This window comes from Danio rerio, chromosome 9 (genome assembly GCF_052040795.2).
Source record: "Danio rerio strain M-AB ecotype USA chromosome 9, GRCz13ab, whole genome shotgun sequence".
Taxonomy (NCBI): domain Eukaryota; kingdom Metazoa; phylum Chordata; class Actinopteri; order Cypriniformes; family Danionidae; genus Danio; species Danio rerio.
The window spans coordinates 33179883-33197173 of record NC_141029.1 but is presented as its reverse complement, the minus strand read 5'-3'; the positions used below and the strand labels follow the sequence as shown (position 1 = coordinate 33197173).

Below are 17291 nucleotides of genomic sequence, written 5' to 3'. Positions count from 1 at the left end.
AAATATACAGGGGGGGCTAATAATTCTGACTTGAACTGTATATAATGAATAGTAATATTTCAATAATAATAACAAAAGATTATTATAATTTTAAATAATTTTTAAAATGTAATTTATTGCTATTATAGCAAATTGTGTCACTTGATACTTTGGAAATCATCCTCATATGCTGATTTGTGGCATTTATTTTTTTATCAGTTTTGGAAATAGAAAAGGTGAATTTTGAAATTTTGATTTAATGTTCATTTTTTTTAAAAAGTATTTATTTATTAAATATTTATTTATTACTTATTGCATGTAGTTTCAAATGAAATATTAGTTCATTCATTATTGCTTTTATTACTATTACCATTAATAATAATAATATTATTAATAACAATAATTAGATTGATTAGAATGATTTTCACAGTTGCACAGTGAGTAGCACGATCGCCTCAAAGCAAGAAGGTTGCTGTTTTGAGCCTTGGCTGGGTCAGTTTGCATTTCTGTGTGGAGTTTGCATGTTCTCCCTGTGTTCTCGTGGGTTTCCTCTGGGAGCTCTAGTTTACCCCACAAGTCCAAAGACATGCTTTAGGTGAATTGGGTAAGCTAAATTGTTCGTAGTGTATGAGTGTAAGAGTGTGCGTGTGTGTGTGTGTGTGTGCGCGTGTGTGTGTGTGTGTGTGTGTGTGTGTGTGTGTGTGTGTGTGTGTGTGAATGATTCCAAGTGATGGGTTGAAGCTGGAAGGGTATCGGCTGCGTAAAACACATGCTGGATAAATTGGCAGGATATTTATAGTGCAATGACATTTCACCTTTTTAACAAGTTTTACTGTATTTATAATGAAATAAATTCAGCCTCTTTGAGCAGAATAAATTTATTTTCCAACATTTAAAAATCATACTGACTTCAAACTTTTGATCGGTAGTGTAAGTCATAATAAAAAATCTTACTGACCCTAAACTTTTTTGAACAACATGATTACTAGTTTAGGTTTACTAGTCTGGCTTCATGGTCCAGATTTTAAATATGCATATAAACATACTGAGCGTGAAAAAAAGACATCAGCAAAACTGTAAAGTCAAAGTGTGAAGATTTTAATTTTAGCTTTAAAACTTCGTAAACTTCATAAACTTTGTTTAACTTTGCAAAACTTCGGAAAAAAAATCACAAATATTTTTCAGCACTGTTTGCTATGAAATTCTGGGAAAATCTTAATTAATTGCTTTCGATATTGTTCGCACATAATCCCACCACATACCAAAAACCAAAGCCTACCAGCAGAGAGCAACTTAATTTGAAGCTTTGATCATCCAAAATTAAGAGTACGACAACTGACCATTTTAAATGGTCATGTGGTATCAAATTTAAGAGGCCTAAAAAAGCTTTCAACCATGACAAACACAGAGTAACACGAAGCCTCCGTAGGCTGTCAAACACCAAAATTGTGTGTTTCAGAGGCGGATGATTGAGTTCAACAGGACTTGATGACAAGGTGATTACAGTTATTATGTTGGCACGCTGAAACGTTTCTAACAGGAGATTGAATTAAGCAAGCATCAGTATGAGTTAATTTAACCCACATTTGCAGGAAAAGCAGCAGCTGTATCTGTAGGATTGGCTCTCCCGAATGGCTTTTCCGTCTCGCCACTGGCCTCCATAACAGACCTCAGCTCGTGACGTATGATCCAGACTGCTTTACTGCAGAGACAGAGAAGGAAAAAAGAGATTAAATGTGAAGGGTTGTGGAAGGGTTGAGGGAAGAGGAAGTTGTAGCATAAGACAGGCAGCAGGGGGAGCAGCTCTTCTATTGATTGGAGGCAGTAATAGAGGAGGCTTCAGACCTGCTGCGGGGCGGCCGGGCGAGACTGGCCAACATACCCAACCGCGGCTTCACTTCAGCAGGCTCTGGAGGGGCCGTCTACCCGATCCTCCTCTCCACACTGTCTCCCCACTGCCCTTATGTGGAAATCATTGTCTTTGGTTGCTATGCAGGGAACAGATGACAGCGGTGTAAATAAACTTCATCCCGTATCGCCGTCTTCTAAAGAGACTAAGCAAACAGATTGCAGTTTTAGTTGATAACGGAGGCTAGGATTGTGAAAAGTAATTTTGAGGACAAATGATGTGAGAGTGAAATAAAAATTGCATCTCACTTTCAGGGAATTAAACAGACGCTTTAGGGTCTGCAAGGAGCACGCCATCAATGGAGAGCAGTTAATATCTGACTCATGCACTTACCGGATATAATGAAACGCTGGAAAGATTTATCAGTTTATTTAGTATAAAAAACAAGTATCTGTCATTTTAAATTGCCAAGTAAAAAGCACCTGAATGGAAGGGGGAAATTGGCAGAAAAGGTAATTTCCTTTCATTAACTCGTCTGCTCTGGTAAGCGCTTGTTAAATTTAGGGTTCACCAGATCACACTGAGGTGTGTGTGTGTTGTGGCCAAAAACATCTGCTAATGAGAGATTCCTGATGGAAAATTGGCTGGCGGACAGAACTAGACACAGCTAAAATCTCAAAATTTCTCGGTGGGAAATTTTCTCTTGGCATGCTTAATTTGGTCACTATGGATTTCGAATAGATTTGCATGCATGCTTATGTGTGTGTGTGTTTGTTCATTCCTTTTATTCCCATTCATTTATAGTCATGCAAAGACATTCAAGTAAGGCCCCTCATGTCAGGAAGTGTTAAACTTGCCAAATGCAGACAATTAAGTACTTTAGGGACAAAATGGAGATTTGAGAATTTGCAGAGCTGTTATTGAAAGAGTTTTAGTACACACACCACAGGGTTGTTCACCTCCTCATCTACGTGTTAGCCTCTAACCCCAATATTTTAACAACAGGAACGCAAGACTTAAATTGGGTGAAACTATTTTTCCACAGCCTCAAACCATCTTAAATCACAGCTCCCGGAAGAGGGTTTGCATTTGCAGCAGCATCATTAGGGCTTTAAATGTTTTCAAAACATCCCTCATTAGCAACAGCCCTTTCCACCACACACACACACACACACACTTATGTCTGCAAAACAGCAACTTCCTGTATTTCATTCCATGGGAGGTACAAATTTTCAAAAGTGGCAACATATCAAAAAAACATTCCCTGAGCTGACAGCCAACTGACAACACCTCGTCTTTATAAACACACACATCAGTCCCGATGCCCCGTGACGGTTTGTCAGACGTCAGATGAGTCATTTGAGGTGGCAGAAAGAATGGATGTGTGTTTGTGGTGCGTGTGAAGCTCTCCTCACCTTGACCAGCCCACGCTCACGGGGGCACGACACTGACCTTGGCATCTTGGCGATTAATTTGCCCCTGATCTTGTCTCCCATGGTTTGAGTAGCATGTGTGTCGGGTCCGATGAAGGTGACACCTTCTGCTGCCTGCCGAGATAATAAAGGCTTTACTTTTACAGCTCAAGCATATCAGGTAGAAGCCGAGCAGATTCGCTCTTGTGTAAATAAGCATGTGTGAGAGAAAGAGACAGTGCAGGTGGGCAAAAAAAAGGCACCAGTGTATGTTCATTCCTGCCCATTTTCTTCAGAGCTGTGCATCATTGTGTGAGTAAAGCTGAGGATATTTATTGGAAACCTCCGGGCCCATGCAGCTCAGGTAAGATCGCGGTGGTGGAGGGAATGGGTAATTGCAGACTGACCGCTCGAAAAGACCCAAAGCTGAGAGGGAAGGAATAGCAGAACAAGATGCAGGCTGGTGGAAACGGGATCTGCACACTGGACATGAAACTATGGGGAACACAATGTCTGTCTGTTCATTTCTGCTTGGTTGATTCTGCTCTCGGACATCTACACTGCATTTATGGACTCAAACTGATTGAGAGGAAGTTATACTGTAGATGTAATATAACTGACTTCAATTAAGATTACATTAGGATTAGATCTACATTATGGTTATATTCAAAATTAAGTAATTAGGCAGTTGTTTACATTTAAGGCACTGTCTGTACTAGCTTATTTTACTTAATTCTTTATTTAATAAATTAATATTAGTTTACATAAATAAATACATTTAATCAAACATTCTGATTTAAATTCAGTCAATAATTATAATATGTAATTCTAAAGATTGTGCTGTAAATCTTTATGCATTTTTAACAGTACATGTTTTTGTGATATACTTTAAATACCTTTATTTTAAAAAGAAAATGACAAAATATGGGTGATATATCTTACATAGCCATTAAGTGTGATGAACCCATTTATGTAAAAACAAAATGGCACACTTTTATATGATTTTTTAATTCTCATTAAGGTGTATATCTTAAACAAACAACAACAGCTATAATTTATCTCAATAACACGAACAACAGTACTACTACTACTAATTATAATAATATAATCCTAATAATCCGTGTTTCACAGTAGCGGAAGTCGTCATAGTTGGGAAAACTTAAAGCACAGTGAATAAGTGGGTACAACCAACAATTTTTTTACAATCTTATTTGCTCAAACAATAAAAGAAAAACTCCACGATGGTGTTATTTCTTTTGGCATCTGACATGGTGTCAAGTCTTTTAGAAAAAGGAAAAAAATAGTGTGAGACTGATGATGGCAGCCAGAGGAGAAAATAACATCAAACTTGCTGTCCTGTCCCATAGACGCTGCATTATAAATGCCTCACACAAGCAGTAATTCTTTTTTTCGTCATTTGAAGCAAAGCTGATACACTACATACATAAATGCACATAAATGTTCCTACATTTAAAAAAATAATAAAAATATTAAAAACTTTCAAGGATTTAGGATGCTGATGACCGTTAGACATGTCATAACAGGCTTGTAAAAAGGGTCCATAATAAAAAAAGAAAAGAAAAATGTCTTATGTATGTCACAGACACACAGCCGAATGTGCTTACGAATTAAGTACAATTGAATGCTAAAGCTCTCCCAAAGGCCACGTACTTTCCCTTCACATGCCTCTATTTACTAAAACCAAACCAGACAGGAGCTAGAGGGTTTTGACAGGAGCTGTTTTTCCCCTGAAAACAGGTGTTTCCCTGTCAATGGCTGTGAACAACCTCACCGCTGTAAACTCTGGCATTTTTTGTGTGTGTAAACTGTGTCCAGTATCACTGTTATCATGCCATTGAGGCCCTGCTGAGGAGGATACGTGCCCCCCTCCCCAACACACAACCTTTACTTTACCTCAGTTTTCCCTCCATCACCATTTACTATAGACTGTTAACATAATAAAGGAAACCTGGAGAACTAATCCTCAGAAATCTGCTTTCCTCTCTCGCCTGTTCCTTGAGGCAATACAGCACGCGAAAACACTTCATTTGAATTCTTAAACTGTACAAACTGTGAATGAGCTCCTTTTAGCTGCAAATGTCATTACATCTCCATTTCCAGGGGAGAGCAGTAGGGGAAAAGAGGCTCTCTCACATTCATGACAAACCCTTTTAAACAGGGCACAATAGGGCAAGGGGGCTGATGACCCCCCCAAAGGCAAGGGCCATAATATCAAATGCATTTACCTGGCACTTATGCTGCAAATGGGGGACTTTGCTCTTACTCCACAAAACAAATACACACACACACACGCACGCACACACGCACGCACACACACACACACACACACAACCACTGACCCTTTGCAATGCAGTTGTACCAGTGTGTTTTAAAGAAATTACATTCAGTTTAGTCGTTAATCATTAAATGAAATAAATCACATGTGGTTACACAGCTGAATGACATAGAACATATAGACGCATCAATAATATTATTATGAATGTAAATTTATGAATATATATAAATATATATATATATATATATATATATATATATATATATATATATATATATATATATATATATATATTCATAAATTTACATTCAAGTCTACAACAGTAATCTAAGCTTATAACTGTAACACTGGTTGTTCTCTATTTAATTTAGAAATGCATACAGTTGGAAACAATTGAAAGACCACTTGAAAATCATTTTACGTTCTTCTGGATTAACATTTTATGTGTTTGATAAAAAATAAACTTTTGGTTTTATTCTGTTTATTTTTAATGACCTTATTTCTCAGTTTAAAATAGTGTTGACATTAGGAGCTTTATAGGCTTAAACTAAAAATTAGCAATGCTGATTGGGCTGCACAATATATTGTTTGAGCTTTGATATTGCAATGTTGGGTTACAGTAGGCTTATAGATGACCAGAAACCACAAGTAAAAACACACAAGATTTGTGGAGACACTACAGAATTGAACCATATTAAAGTGAAATTTATTATCTTTTTTAGGGCCTGTGACTATTTTAAGAGAATTTTAAGCATTTTATTAGCAAATAAAGATGTTTATTAAGATTCATTTAATTCTTAATATGATCAATATTTTGCAATGTTAGTTTAAATTTGATTATTGCATTTCTATACCCGAACACTGTTAGATTCTCCTCAGGAAACCATAAAGTATGTGTTAATTCACTGTAATATTTGCTCCATTGTGTATATTTATGACTGTACATAATATATGATGATATTCATTTAAATAATAATTTACATAAAAATATATTTAGATTTAAATCCCCTACAAAATCATCCCAATAAATGTAAAGTAATGACTTGGCAAATAGGGCTATTTATGCCATCTAATAAAATTCTATTTATATCGCAATATATTCATTCATTCATTCATTTTCTATTCGGCTTAGTCCCTTTATTAATCCGGGGTCACCACAGCAGAATGAACCGCCAACTTATCCAGCACGTTTTTACGCAGCGGACGCCCTTCCAGCCGCAACCCATCTCTGGGAAACATATACACAGACACACACACACACACACACACACACACGCACACACACACACGCACACACACACAGACACACACACACACACACACACACACACACACACACACACACACACACACACACACACACACACACACACACAATTTAGCCTACCCAATTCACCTGTACCGCATGTCTTTGGACTGTGGGGGAAACCAGAGCACCCGGAGAAAACCCACGCGAACGCAGGGAGAACATGCAAACTCCACACAGAAACGTCAACTTAGCCGAGGTTCGAACCAGCGATACCATCGGAATATATATCACTGGAAAAAGATTCCTATTTTCATGCAGCCCTACTTCCAGACATATTTATTTATTCATTCATTCATTTTCTTGTCGGCTTAGTCTCTTTATTAATCCGGGATTGCCACAGCGGAATGAACTGACAACTTATCCAGCACGTTTTTATGTAGTGGATGCCTTTCCAGCCGCAACCTATCTCTGGGAAACATTAACACTCATACACACTTGGGACAATTAAGCCCACCCAATTCACCTGTACCGCATGTCTTTGGACTGTGGACACCTGGTGGAAACCCACGTGAACGCAGGGGACATATTTGTATAATAAAAAATAAAAAAAACAAGTTTTAACTTCAGAGTTGGAATGGATATTTGGTGGAACCCTGATTTTTGACTACATCCAATAAAAAAAAAAATTAATCTGATCAATCAGCATCTTCAGAGGGTAGGAATGCTCTAAATCAGTGTTTTCAACCACATTCCTGGAGGACCACCAGCTCTGCACATTGTCCATGTCTCCTTATCCAAACACACCTGATTCAGATCATCAGCTCATTAGCAGAGACTGAAAGACCTGTAATGGGTGTGACAGACAAAGGAGACATTTAAAACATGCAGTGATGGTGGGCCAGGAACAGGAACAAGGTTGAGAAACACTGCTTAAAATGACTATTGTTTTTATTTTTATTTTGAAGAAATGTTTTTAGACTCAGATTAAACATATAATAATAATAATTATTATTATTATTAGTATTATTTTTAAGGGCAGCATGGTGGCACAGTGGATAGTCACTGGTTCGAACCCAGGCTGGGTCATTTGGGATTTCTGTGCGGGGTTTGCATGTTCTCTCGTGTTCGTGTGGGTTTCCTCTGTATGCTTTGGTTTCCCCCACAAGTCAAAAAAAAAAAAAAAAAACAGGTGGTGCAGGTGAATTGGGTAAGCTAAATTGTCCTTAGTGTATGTGTGTGAATGAGTGTGTATGGATGTTTCCCAGTGATAGGTTGCAGCTGGAAGGGCATCTGCTGCGTAAAACATACGGCGACCGCAGATTAATAAAGGGACTAAGCTGAAAAATAAATGAATGAATGAATGAATTATTATTATTATAATTAGTATTATTATTACATTTTACTTTAACCCATATCAAGTGGTTTCTTATTTTTGTCGTATAGCTGTATTAACTAAAAGCACATTTCATTTATTTCATAATTTTCAGTTTAAATATTTAGAAAAAATCTCTCTTTGTTGCCAGATTAAGGAAGTCAAATGGCATAAAAATAGATCCCAGTGGTTCCCAAGATCTTTCAAAATATTTTCTGCAAAAGAAAGTGAATGTCATACAGATTTGGAAAAACATTAGGGTCATCTTGGAGCAAATTATCACTTTAGGCTCTAAACAGTGACATGTTAATATTAAATAATGATAGTAGAAATTCTCTGAAGAGCAAATCAAGTGCTTTGCAACAATGCTTATTGTCCTTATTGTTAAGAAACGGTTGGGAAATCCATTCAAGATTTGTGTGTACTTGTCAGAATGACATGCAAGGTGTCCGTCCACTTTCCCAAACAGCGGAGAGAAACATTAAACATGACATGAGAGAAATCTTGACAATCCTAAAAGCCGCAAAACACAAGCACAACATCTTGCGGAAAACCAGCCAAACCAAACATGGCATATGGCAGCCATTAAAGTGATCCGACATCAGAGCCGACTTCAGCCATTAAAAAAGCCACACACAGTATTTCTGCTTGATCATGTCACTTTAGCAGATCTAATTGGCTGCGTTCTGTCCATGTTTCACAGCAACAGTAAACCACACTACCCAGCCGGTCTCTTTCATCTCAGCAGAATTACATTAGCGCAGCTGTGTTCGACAGAGGCCGCAACACATCACGACAGCTAACAACACTCGGAATGATTAGAAAAGCAATAAATCCCAGCTTTCGCAAGCCACACATTAGCACATTATGATATTTCAAATCACAGCCTTGTCACTGTCAACAGTCAGACTGTATTTGAATAAAAACGTAGGGATTTAAAAAAGATGAAATATGAAATTTTAGCCTTGGGATTTCTGATAGCACGTTTGCTGAGCTATGCTGTGAATTAGCACATGCTAGAAGGCTAAGATGACTAGTATTTCATTGATATTCCCTGAGAGTATGTCCATTCACGTCTTCACTCTGTTCACCCTGCCCCTGGTAGCGTTAGGATCAAAGGAAACGTTCCTCGAAACACATCTGATCCAACTCTGCATTACTTCACTCATTTACAGCCACATTTGTATTCCCACAGTGTATTCTGCTCAAATATGCTATTTACAGTACTGTAAGATGCAGTGCAGTGTGACTGAAGCAAATCAACATGATTGTAAGACTTAATATGCATTTGTTTGTTTGTTTGTTTGTTTGTTAGTTTGTTTGTATACTTTATTGTCCCCCAAGGGGAAATTTTCTGTAGACTCACACAGCTCTTCAGCAGGTTCTGACACAATAACAATTTAAAAAATAAGCCAACATGCAAAAGAATTACATACACTATTGTTCAGTGTTCAATAGTCTGATTGACACTGGAATAAAAGAGTTCTTAAGCCTGTTCCGTGTCCAGCAGAAAGTTCTGTATCTCCTTCCGGAAGGTAAAAGATCGTAAGATGGGAAGAGTACATGCGATGGGTTACTTCAAATTCTTTCGCTTCATTCAGAGTGCATTGCTCGTAGAGTGTTTGTATACTAGTAAAAGTTTCAGATCCTATTAGTTTTATAGCAGTTCTGATAACATTAAAAAAAATTGATTTCAGATTTACAGAAAGATTGCCATAGCATGTAGATAGACCATATCTGATAACACTTTCAAATACAGCTTGATAAAAATCGCAGGTGTCTCTTTAAGAAATATCCATGTAATAGATATTCCTCAAATAACCTTTAGATAATCTGTTACTGATATATCAATGGTATGACAATTTAATAATCTATAGCATTTTTTTTCATTATAAAAAAACACTTAAAAACTCCATAGATTTTAAAGTTTCTTGTAACCGAATTTTGCATCAAGTAATTATAAGATCTAGCCACCAAGAGTGCATTTCCTAAACAATGACATACATGTAATTGCTTAAAAACCGTAGTAGCATACATACCGCTACATACAGGTGTAGTAACAAGCAAACAAAGAAATTTTGTATGTTTCGAACTTTTGTGCTAAACAAGTAGAGTTATTGATAGCGTCATTGTTAAAGTCCCTTTCTCCAATGACCTTAAGTCAAGGCAGCACTAACTTGCGCTAAATCCTAGGCCCACTAGAACTCATTGAGACACAGGGAAATCGATGGTTTACAGAGTCGATCACAACGGAGAATCATTCACAAATGAATCACTCCCTCCAATAGAATTAGAAGTGAAAGCAGGAGAGAGAGTGTGTTTCAGGACATGGATTAGATCAAATTTAACAGGAAGAGAGGATAATACATTTCTATGCAAACAAACACATGCTCTTTGTCTGCAATGCCCGTGCACTCACTTATTTGCTGATATAAAACAATGATGTAAAATTATAATTTTCATAATTTAAACAAATATTTGCATACTGACCACCGCTGTATACTGTACTTGCATACTGTACATCACTGCACCACTGGTTCTACATTCAATTCAAAGGAGCGCTACCCTGTACTAAAATGGCAGCTCATTTGACGCAATTCTTCCAATAGCGTAGGTGACATCTAATGTAAATATCTATGGCTGTAAATAACAAACGTTTTGCAATTTGGACTGCTTCGTATTTTTTGTCTGAACTATATTGGCAATGCCAGACTTTGCAACCATATTTGGCAAGCAATGCTTTTTGGAAACACACCCCATACGTTTTTGGCAAGAACTAAATGTTCCCATATCACCATTTAAAAATGTTTTTTGATTGCAGTCATACACCAAAAATGAAGTCTTCAGTGACCTAAGCCAGCTGACAATACATAATTTATGCACAGCCTTTTACATAGCCATTTTATTCAGCCAATAAGCAAACATTTACATCATTGATAGTTCCTATTAGGTTAAATCTTACTTTGAATTAGGATCTAATTTAGTCCTCCCAAAAGGTGCTCCTGTTGCCCAATCCTGCAGTGCAAATACACCAAAAAGAGGGTACTTCCGCCAACAATAATAAAAAAAAAACATTCCTCAAATGCAAAAGGCAATACAGATGGCAATAAAGAACCTTTCTTCATATCCCACTATGGTTTTTCTCTTTTACCCATTCCCATCTACATTGACTTATGTCGAAACCACTGATGTAGGGGTCAAAAGCCATCAGAATAACGCAAACGCACACATACGCGGGCACACACACATTTTACTACCACTGAGCCGGGCACAAAAAAGGGAGGAAAAAATGGCAAAGATTAACTTATTGAGGTCTCCATTGCCATAGCAACACAGAATAGTTTTGATGCGTCTCCCTTCACAGTCAATGAGGTTTGAACGTATCACGGAGCAGATAGCTTTTCCGTGGCTTGTTACTAAGGGGGCTATTTAATGCAGATACTGCTGTGCGTCTGAGCACAGATGGCTGAATACTCAAGCATGGCCACTTTGAAGAGAGCTCCCGTCCACATTTTCAGGGGGCCGCTTTGCAACATTGATCTGAAAGGGGGGAACGGTTGTTAATAATGAATAAATCAACAATGGGGAGAATAGCCCAGGCAGAAGCAGTTAAAATGGAATAGTGTATGACTCTGGAGTGATGCAGCGGATTAAAACATGATGGTTGTCATCGCCGTGTTACGATCAGGCCGTTGTGATATGACACACCAGAATCAAGTAAATATGTGTTTGGGAGAGATTCTAATCAAGCGGACGTCAACTTAATTGAGCTGTCAGTCAAACCGAATACTGTTGTTCTGGTTTTTGTCTCGGCATATTACTGTATTACTCATGGATGCGTGCTCGTAGTGGACAGCATAACGGCTTAGTTTAGTCACTCTGGCACGCAGGAACATGCTGCGGGTTTCATCCATTCAAAATGGTGGTCCTGCAAATGTAGTTGAATATTTAATTTTCCTTTTTTTGGCCAGTTTATTAAAAAAAAATTATATTGTATGAGAATGAGCAGGGAGAAATGAGAGAACAAAAATCCCTCACATTTTTTGAGTAAACAACCTGCTCATTAACAGGCTAATTTTCTCAGCAGGAATATGAAAAGTTGTACAAAATACACTCCATTTGCAAAAAACACTTCCGTCCTCACAAAAGAATTTAATTACGCTGTAGGACACGAGTCATTCAGTGCCCACTGGCAACACTGAGACGAAACAGCTTATATACAAAACATGGCAAACACCTGCCCTCGCTGAAAACCCCCACACCTGTGAATGTTGCTGTGTGAACATCCATGTTTGACACGTTTGCCGCAGTTGTTCATACACACACCTGAAGATATTGTTGACCCTGTGGCGGTGCAGCCACCTCTTTCCCATCGCCCAGGCCTATCCCCTCGACGCTGAAGGACATGGCAGACAGGTGAGTGTAAACAATTCATCACTGCTGTGACACCTCCACATCTGCCAGGCACAACAGGGCCAGAGAAGCTGTCAGTCACCTCCACCAGCATCACTCCCCTAAGCCTCACTGGAGCAGGACCACTAATACAGGCAGATGTTTCCTTTATTAAAGCCGCATGTAAGACTTTTAGACACCTTGAAGACCCCCGAGATAACCCTCAATATTGTTGTATCCAACAAAATCATATATATATATTAACACAGATAAATATTCTAAATAATAAATAAAGCGATTATAGCGTATAAATATATTGTTAAAGATATATAGATTATGCATTTATATATTTTTGGATTTTATATTTGAATTAAAAGCTTTAAAAAATGATTAGAAATTCAAGAAATAGTCTAGCAATTTATAATAATAACAAAAAAGGACAATTTTATGTTATTGTATTTGATTTTGTGAAATGCAATAATAATAGTAGAAGGAAAATGACAAATTATTATTATATATATTATATATTGTTTGTAAATCTTAAAATAATAATAATAATATTAATAATAATTATAATTATTTTCACAAAATATATTTTCATTGTTGATTAAATTCAGGGAGTCACGGTTGTGCAGTGGGTAGCACGATCGCTTCACAGCAAGAAGGTCACTTGGCTGAAAGGGAATCCACTGCGTAAAACATATGCTGGATAAGTTGGTGGTTCATTCTGCTGTGACGATTCCTGATTAATAAAGAGACTAAGACGAAAAGAAAATGAATGAATAAATAAATAAATGCTGATTAAATAAATTTTTTTACGATACAGTTGTTAAAATACATTATTGTATAAAATTACAACAGACACATTGAGATTTATAGTGTTTAAGTACTTTATTTTTTTATTTTAGTAACTATTATCATTATTATGTAACTACATAAATTAAGCTAAAATATATCTTCAAATAGTATTAATTTTTCATATTTCCAATTTCCTTCAACTTTGGTAGGTCAGTATGTGCCTGAATGTACTCCATCTATGAAACACATCCACCTCAGCTTGATATGAAAAGCTCTCAATTACAAGTGTCACTTTGTGATGGGCACTATTGTCTAAACAAACATACAAGGCTGGAGGGAAAGCACCTACAGTGCTGGAACCAAGGCAGCGTGGTATTTTCATACGAATGAGGCCGACTAACAGGTGATGAGTGTCAGACCCACAAGTGGCCCATTGTCACACAGAACAAGGACAATATGAAGCTGAGTTTTTCCATAGCCTATCCAGCAGGGGCTGGGATCATGGGCGACCACAGCCATCCATCACCCGAGCTTTAACAATAGCGCAGGGCTACGTCTCCTCATGTACATGTACTGACCCCAAACCTTTAATTCACACTGATATGCAGTGGCTACAGTAACAGTAACAAGGCAATGCAGATACATACTATCCACCTGAATCACATGCTAAATATATTAAAATGACTTACTTTTTGTATGGCTTATAACGATGTTGACGTAAATCAACCCCACAACTAAAACAAGATAACCTTAAACGTTACATCTTAGATTAACAAAACCATCAGCATCAAGGTCTTTCAGGTTGAGAAACAGACTCAAGAGCAAATACTCACAGGGATCCCAATAACAATGCTGGGGTCCTGGTGGGCCACAAAGCCCATCTAGGCCTTTTGTTTCTAGAGAGGGCCTTGCATGACAATCACAGACTGACAGGCAGCGCAGGGGGTCAGAGGAACCTGGGACAAGGCTGTATTGTTCCTCTCCCTGAGCACAAGGTGCACCTCCTTCATACCGACAGGAAACAGAGAAACGACTAAGAATAATCTGGGCAAGCCAGAGGGTTTTCAAACCAAATTACAACTAAAAAAGGCCCTCGTTTAACAGTAGAGCTTACCTGTTGTGGTTTTGGGGTGGAGAGAGGAGGAAAGAGAGAATGAGGCAGGGAGTAAGGGAGAAAAAGACAAAAAGATAGAGAAAGCCACCATGTGAATTAACCCGCCATTTTCCTACTCTTTAAAAGGTAATAATTACGGAAGCAGCTGGAAACTTTTGGGGCTGGAATTAAAAGCTAAAAGCATAGCTCCCATTTGATTTTTGTTTGTTCTCCCGTGAATGGCCATTGGCTGACCAGCGGAGGGGTTTTCACAGTTGCAGGGGACTGCTCTTCTATTAGGGATTTTTTTCCATTGCTCAATTTTTTTTCTATCTAACACATACAAATTGAAGCAAAAGGAAAGACATGTAAATGTTGTGACATACAGTGAGGACTGTGAGTAAACAGAGGTAGGTGAAAATTGGGCAGGGTGGGGTAAAATCCCCTCAGGTAACAGGGCAAAGATAGCCCTCCCTTTTTTGGGGGGAGAGATTCACCCCCTTTTCAACAAGCTCGACAAAATAGCGATTGCGCATACAAAAAGGTAACCCACGCAGTTGGCAAAGATGGTGAGTGTCTGATTATTAACATAAAAGCTAGAGATAACAAGGTAACAACCATGGCCAAGAAACACAAAAGAGCCTCTATTACCTGGATGTTTACAGTTATTTACAGCTACAGAGAGTCCTTTCCTCCTGCTTTTCTCGGGACAAAAGATGAAAATGGCCTTTTTAACATGTCAAGACCAGCGGTGAGGATTTCCACTACTAAAATGCTTAGGGCTTGACCTGAGTCCAGGTTCCCTTTAGACTGCTGGAAGGTTGGATGGCACACTTGGTTAAGATGTGCGAAGCCAGACCAAATTAACCTAGAATTCGGCCCTCGGCCAAAGGCTGCAGCTGTAGACTACACGTGTCTTCATCAGGGCTCCACTCAGTATTATAGTTTTTCTCAGTCGCTTTGGTGCATTTCTCACTACACTATTTACATTTGCACAACAGTTAATGCATTTCTCAAAACAATTAGTGCAAACTGCAAAACCTAGCTGATAACCTGCAAAAGCACGTCACATGCTCAAAATGGATAGTTCATTTCTCAAAATCAAGTATTCATGTCAATCAAAGTGTCAGTATCGTCAAAATGAAAAGTCCTGACACCATTGTTTATGAACAAGATAGTCAAATGGCTTAGTCATGTTTTCATTATGACACATTACTCTGTACATTTTTTCAATGCAAAAAAGTCAGATTTTGGTGACACTTCCTGAAAATGCTCAAGACAGCACTATAGAATATTTGCACAGCCATTTGAAAACTACAGTAAAGTGAGACATCACTGCATTGAGTGAGTTATCGGAGTACAAGACACTAAATATGTATGTTTCACATTTTTACTGCATTTGCTCTTTGCAATCCTAATTTACTCACAGCATTGTGCAAAAGAATAAACACACCTTTATTTACAACAAACATAAACTTTCTTTAGGTAGAGCAGTGCACAACTGTTCACAATATTGCTGTACATATTGAAACTGAGCCTACAACATACACAGGTCTGTAAATCATTCATCAAATTGTTCAATTTTAAAGACATTTTCAGGAAAATAAAGATTTAAATTTGTTTCATAAAATTTTTTTGACAGATTTCGACAACTAGTTCACCATTTTTGTATGTTATGACTCAAGTAATGAGATGAGGACTATTAGTTTTATATAGAATGACTATTCAGCATTTACAAGTTTAGTTCATTTTGACTGACATGACATAAGCAGATGATAATGTTCTAAACAGCAGAGTTGTATGAAAGCAATTGATGCATGTCCAAAAGCATTCGCAATTTGTTGAAAAGACTGAGAAACTGCTACTATGATGTGCACAAATGACTAATTGTTTTGAGAAATGCATTACCTGTTGTGCAAATGTAAATAGTGTAGTGAGAAATGCATCAAAGCGACTGAGAAAAACTGTAAACTGAGAACCCCTTTCAAAATCAATACTTGAATTTGAACTGAGATAATAAATGTGATGTGTAATTAATATTTGAATTATAATATTAAAAAGTTCCATTAAAATATTTTTGAATTCAACAACACTTATTTAACAATGAACACTTACAAGTGTACAAAATTTAGGCATTGCATGGATGGATGGATGGATGGATGGATGGATGGATGGATGGATGGATGGATGGATGGATGGATGGATGGATGGATAGATAGAAAGATAGATAGATAGATAGATAGATAGATAGATAGATAGATAGATAGATAGATAGATAGATAGATAGATAGATAGATAGATAGATAGATAGATAGATAGATAGATAGATAGATAGATAAGCCAAAGTAGTTTAGTAAGAGAAAATCTGTATTTTACTCACCTTCAGACCATCCAATGACCATACATGAATCTTTTTTACAGCAAAAAAAAATCAAGAAGATGCTTTACTGAAACCATGTCTTTAGTAATTAATAAATTGTAAAACATCAGCAACAGGCACTTTAAATCTAAAAAAAATATATGAGCTTTATATGATGTTCCTGTGTGTGAACCACAGGTATTGAAGGAAAATTCTGACATGATGTACTCTGACTCCACTTGTTCCAAACCAGTATGAGTTTGTCCCTCTGCTGAAAACAAAAGAAGAAAAAGGCAAAATGTTGGTTACACAAAAATTAATAATTAAATCAATAATTGCCATCAACTGTTTGCCAATCAACAATTTTCAGAATGTCTAATTTTGTATTCAACAGAAAAAACAATTTGGAACAAGTGAAATGTGGGTTGATGACGATGGCAGAATTTCCATATTTAGGTTTCAGATTAAAAAATCCTCTATTGAAAAAAAAAA

The 17291-nt window shown here is 37.3% G+C and overlaps 1 protein-coding gene and 1 long non-coding RNA gene across 6 annotated transcripts in view; both read right to left on the bottom strand.

Annotated features, from left to right (window-relative positions):
* clybl (citrate lyase beta like) overlaps positions 1–17291 on the bottom strand; it is a 760714-nt gene that overhangs the window by 595780 nt on the left and 147643 nt on the right. The gene's annotated exons all lie outside the window — the stretch shown is intronic.
* Positions 1–17291, bottom strand: part of LOC147835334 (uncharacterized) — a 55478-nt gene that overhangs the window by 3663 nt on the left and 34524 nt on the right. Inside the window, exons 2-6 of one of the 5 annotated variants that reach the window (XR_015499557.1) lie at positions 17019–17070; positions 16821–16850; positions 3281–3375; positions 1825–1967; positions 1564–1681 (exon numbers count right to left, since the gene is read on the bottom strand). This is a non-coding gene — a long non-coding RNA (uncharacterized LOC147835334). Of the gene's footprint in view, positions 1–1563; positions 1682–1824; positions 1968–3243; positions 3376–16820; positions 17071–17291 lie in introns of all 5 variants that reach the window. The other 4 variants (XR_015499553.1, XR_015499554.1, XR_015499556.1 and 1 more) reach the window with 4 other exon arrangements.